Here is a 6,000-nt window from a genome sequence, read left to right as displayed (position 1 = left end):
AGGCATTCTGGAAAACAGCTAATTTGCACTTCAAAAAAATAATGTCAATAGTCTTACTGTTGGTCCTGTACTATCTCAGACTGTAGTGACCCATAGGGTACCAGTCGCTTACATCTGTGGTTATGCTCCCATCTACTCCAAAGATTATTAGTGAATGCCATATTTCCAATATTACACTTATAAGAGGCCAAATATGTCTCTCAATACAACAGAATTTTGGGGTGGAGGGGAAAGGCAGAACGGTGACTCAGCAGTGGAATTTCCTCCCCAGAGCAGCCTACCTGATATCACCTCTAGTATCTTCACATATCAGCCATTAATTTTCTTATTAAACCAGAAATATTTTTAAAACCTTTAAACACTTTAATATTTATATTTCAAACTTCTGACAAACATCTTAAATATCTGGAAGCACCCCCAGACATATTTAAAGGGAACTCTTGGAAGAAATGGGATATCTCCTGATCAACACATGTTGCACTAATTTCAGTGGGTCAGCTCTAAAGAAGGCATATCCAGGGGTAGCTGTGTTGGCCATACAGCAAAATGCAATAACACCCAAATCCACAAAACAGTGATACCTTTATTTGGGCTCACAAAAAAATGCCCAAAATACATTATGCAAGTTTTCAAAGCTCCATTGGTTTCTTCATCAGACAAAGGAGTTAAATATTATACAGGAAAAGAAGAAGAAAAATGATGACATTAGAGTCACAAGTCCACATTTTGTCAACATTTATTTTATATATTTATTTCCAGGATTTATGTCTCGCCTTTCACCACAATGGGATGCTGCTTTTGTTGTTAGTAAGGTGGTCTGGAAGATATCAATGCAGACAGAGGCCACTCCTCTCTTTGACCATGTGGGCTCTGAGCGACAAAGAGTTAAAATCCAGGCAATAAAATGTAACTTCCACTAGCTACAGAAAAAGTAACTTCCCTTAAGATTCAGTCTGTTTCTATCTTGGATGAAGTTACCTGCACCTTTCTTAGGCAGAGCACATTGAATCTCTCAAGAAGCCTCTGTACTGTTGCATCTGGAAAAACTTTTAGGTGCTGTATAGGTAAACCCGTCAAATGCAGTCCCAATTTAAAACAAAAGTTTTATCTTTGTTGGAGGTAGAAACCTTAAAGAGTTAAGTCCCAGTTCCCTGGTTTCCTCTTCTTTAGGAGTCTCCTCTTTGAACTAAAATGTGGTATCCTAAAATCCATTTCTTAATCTTTCTCTGAATCCAGTCTTCTGATTTGTAACTGCAGTTCTGCTGCTTTGCTTTTGGTACTTTTTTTGGTACATGGTGGGTTGTTTTTGATTTTTGTAAAGTTTCTTGGAATCTTGGCTACAAGCTGGCATAAACTTGCTTTAAACAAACTAAGTTAAGCAAGTAGTGGTGGGAGATTAAACCACTGCTCACTCAGAAACTGCACATTTGCTTGCAAGTGAAAAAGAGATGCTGGGATGCATGCAGCACTGTTAATAAAGCATATATTTTGTCCCTCATATAAAGTATTACTGAGTGTGTAGAAATTATATTTTCTTTGCAACTGAAGAATGTAGCTTGTTCCACATAAGCTTGGAATGAGAGAACCGATGACTGTGAATAGTGTTGGCACACAATGCACTTGCAGAAATGAATGTCAAGAGTTAACACAAGAGAAGAATTTCTAACCAGAAAAATCCGTTTGACAAAAAACTTGCTTTGATGACTGTCTCTCCTGGGAAGAAAACTGAAGCTCTATGATGATGTGGTAAAGCATAGAAATAGAGCCACCACTCTTTGGCTCTATTTCTAATTTGTTTTCTCATCCAATATGGCTATGTACTGTTCTTTCTTTCACCAATAGGTGGGGACAATGAGGTTTGCACATTCATGCTGTTCAGTCTCACTGAAGCTTATTGCACACATTATTTCTCTCATTATGGGAATGGGAAGGGGACTCTCGGGGCTGCACACGACCTGGAAAACACTGATTTTATTGCACAGCAAATTGTCCTCAAAATGGCCCCGTTCCGTTCCGTGGTGCCAAGCCGTCCTCATTCAGTGCTGACAGGTGCCATTTTGCTTGGTTGGAAAACTTCCGACCCGAACATTTAACGCTCCTCAGCACTGAATGGGGACAGCTTGGTGCTACGGAATGGAATGGAGCCATTTTGAGGACAATTTACTGTGCAATAAAATCTGTTTTTCCCCGGTCGCTCACAGCCCCGAGTGTCCCCTTTCCTTTCCCATAATGAGAGAAATAATGTGTGTGATAAGGTCCACTGTGTAAATGGATCACTTGTGTCTGCTGCCTTGCATGCTATGGAGTTTATCATATAGGAGTCTAAGTGCCTAAATCCTGTGCAGAAACGGTAAAAAGTAACTTCCCTTAAATTTAAATCCCAGAAAAATTCCACAAAAGCGGGATCATTTTCAGACTCATTGGGGGCATTGAGCGTTAATGAGAAAATAACCCACACAGAAAGTGAACAAAATTGGCCGCTTTTTACTTTCAGGAGCGTTAATACTGGATTAATGCTCAATGCCCCTGGCATCGTGGGGAAATGATCCTGCTTTTGCAGGATTTTTCTATTTTAAATCCCATTTCTGCATGGGATAAACCCTGTGTGATAAACTCCTAAGATGGCAGAACTGCAACAGCACTGCATTGTGTTCTTCTAATATCCTGGTAGAGCTGGGACACAGACCTGATAACAGACATTACTGTGCAGTCAGTAAATATTAGAAAGATATGGCATGCAAACTAAAACATGCACATTTTTTTTTAGGTGAATACTGTCAACACCTTTGATTTCTGCTGGAAGCACTGCAGCGTTGCTCTACCAATGTACCTCTCTTGAAATAAATACCTTCTCAACATTTTTATTACAATCATAAAATTATTCAACTAATGAGAGTTACAGGTCATAATGGAGAACTGCAATACAAGTGTTACACTTCAGTGGAATTTCCCCTCTCTGATAGTTCAGAAATATGTGGTTCTACCTTAGCAGATCTTGGCACACATATAATTGTATTCTGGAATGGCAAATTTTATGTAAAGGGAACTTTACATAACCAAAGAGGAATGAAACATATACATACAGCACTGCAGAGACTTACTGGAATTACTGACTTATTGCTGGGATTCTTGGAAATCAAAGGATAGCACTTCTCAGTACCATGTTCCCTATATCAACCCATAAGTCTCATTGAGTTCAATGAGAGTTATTCTTAATTAAGGGAGCAAAGGATTGAGGCCTAAACAAGATGGCATTCACCGATTCCTTTTAACACAAGATCCATTATGCTTTAACCATTAAGCGTACCTAAATCCTCACTCTTGGTTTTTTCCAATGCAAAACACATTCATGGACTTCAAGGATTCTAGGAGAGAAACAAATAGACCACACAGGAGCAAGGTCAGCTTACTCCCAACACTCAGGGAGAGGGATCCTGGGTGAGTTGTGTGCTTTAAAAAAACTCTCTTAACACTACATTTATTGTACAGAGGTTTCATACACATCTGATACACTGTGATATGAAATTGTTTGCTGCTCTCCTGAAGTTTCGAATGTTGCCCTCCTCCCTCCATATCCCCCTGGCTTAGAAGTGAGAGGAGAGGGTAGGAAATAAAAGGTGTCTTTGTTTATAAAACCTGAATTATAAACCTATACTGTGGGGGTGCAAGGAAACGTGCTTTTTTAAAATGTCTGGCAGTCAGCACAGTCTGGTAGCTGCAGGGAGCTTTTTATTTTATTTATATGAGTGTATTCACCCAATTAAATGAAAAGTAATAATATCCAGAGCTACCTGAAAGAAATTTGGGGACCTGGCTAAAAGAAGGAATGGAAAGGGACATTATTATTATTATTATTATTATTATTATTATTATTATTATTATTATTATTATAACATATGTACCACTTTGTGGGTGGCACAGGAAACAGAGGTGGCTGTGTTGTGGTTCCATCAACACTGAGGTAAGGTATGTGCTCTGATGTGTTGTGGGGGGTTAAGTATATTGTGTGACACACTATGACCTCCCCCCCTTTCCCGGTCTATAAATCACAGTTACGCATCATCAAAAGTAAGAATCTACATTTCAATAATGGACAACCAAATATAACCTCGAGGAAAGAAAGCAAAGGCTGTTTGGAAGGCTTCCCATAAATTCTAGACATGTTTCAAATGGAAGTTATATAAGCATAAAACACATATGAACTTTGAATACCACTTTTCAATACTGCCAGCACACCAAATACTTTTAAATTGTCAGCGAAGGCAGCTCCCTAGACTGTAGTTCTCTCTGTATGCAACAAGCTCATCCTTTCTGCCCAGATAAAATATTACTGTAACATTTTAATAGTTGACAGTTCCAATTCCTTATGTGTCCTCTCAGATGTAATACAAGTTCCATAGGACTAACTCCCATGTAAACATACATAGGATTGCTGGGAAAGAGACGTTATGAATTTTGATTTTCATATTAAAGGACCAGTTTCAAAGCCTTTAATTTTTATATTGGAGTAGACAACTCGTCTGTGGACTGCAACTCCCATTAAACCTAGCCATCATGTCACAGGTAAGGAGTGATGGGGGCTGTAGTTCAGCCGCATCTGGAAGGCCACATGTTGCCCATCCCTATCTTCTCATCCATTCTCTTCTCTCCTGTTCTGTTCTGTGAATTATATTATTGTTGGGAAGCTTGATCCTGTGTTCTTTCTTTGAAATATTACACCACCTTTCAAAGCAAAGTCTTACTGAGTTTATAAAGTAGTATTAAGTGAGGCTCATGAACCGCAGGGAGAAATATCTCATCAGAAAATGGTTGATGGCATTGTGGAGGGAATTATAGATGGACTCCCACACACACACACTTCTGTGATGAAATATCCCATTTAGTCCATAAGTCACCCATCATAATAGTAGAAACATCAATACAACTCAACCAAAACAGCACAAACTCTTCATTTCACTATGAAATAAAAGCAATAAGTATCAGCAATAGTTAAAACCAGAGCTTTTAGATTGGCATAAATGCTCCACTGAAAACAGACTTAAATATGCATTTCTATATGGGTTTAGTGTTGTTGGCAGGGCCGCCCCTTTGGTGGAGACATGAGTGCGAGGACCAGTCCTTTGGGTTGGTAGGGGAGGGGTGCATTGGTTTGTTTGTTATTTTAAACAATTGGCCGGCCAGCAATAGCAATATGCGCCACAAGGAGGGCAAGGGAGGGGAAGCAATCGAGGGAGCAGCCATTATGACAATAATGGGCAGAGGGAGATACTGTATGGGGAGGCAGCCCAATTACCATGGAAGAAGGGAGAGCCACAAGGTACTGGTTACTCCCAAGCTGACCCCCATTTCAAATTGCCTGGATAGCCTTGCCAACAGGCCCCCTGGGCTGAAAATGCTGCTGTTCAGTTCAAGGTTGGTGAACGGAAAGACACCATTGATCCAGGACTTGATCCTAAATGAGCATGCTGACCTGGCTTGTATTATGGAGACCTGGCTGGATCAATTTGGGGGGCAGGGGTGTGACTTTTTCCCAGCTTTGTCCACATGGGTTCTCTGTACAGCAACAGGTAAAGCCTGGGGGGGGGGGAAGGAGGCAGAGTTGCAGAGGTCTATCGGGATTCCATCTCCCTTACCAGGTGCTCTGTCCCACAGTCTACTGAGTATGAGTATGTCTACTCGAAGGTGGGTGGCTGGAACCGAGTAGAGATTCTGTTGGTGTACACCCTCTCTGCTACATGACAGGCCATTTCCCTATTCCTGAGCTGTCTGAGTGGATCTTGGCGTGGTATTGGAGTCCCCTTGGGCTTGTTGTACTGGGAGACTTCAACATCCATGCAGAGACTGCTCTGTCAGAAGCAGCTCAGGACTTCATGTCTGCTATAACAACCATGGGGCTGTCCCAAGTAATATCTGATCCCACCCATGTTGCGGAACACATTCTGGACCTGTTTTTTGCTCTGGGAAGGATGATAGTGATCTGGGAGTGTAGGATCTCTCGGT

The sequence above is a fragment of the Sceloporus occidentalis genome, unplaced genomic scaffold (genome assembly GCF_023333645.1).
Source record: "Sceloporus occidentalis isolate IW3139 unplaced genomic scaffold, rSceOcc1.0.p SCAF_7, whole genome shotgun sequence".
In the NCBI taxonomy this organism is placed as follows: domain Eukaryota; kingdom Metazoa; phylum Chordata; class Lepidosauria; order Squamata; family Phrynosomatidae; genus Sceloporus; species Sceloporus occidentalis.
The sequence above is the reverse complement of the archived record's forward strand: the minus strand, read 5'-3'. Positions refer to the sequence as shown.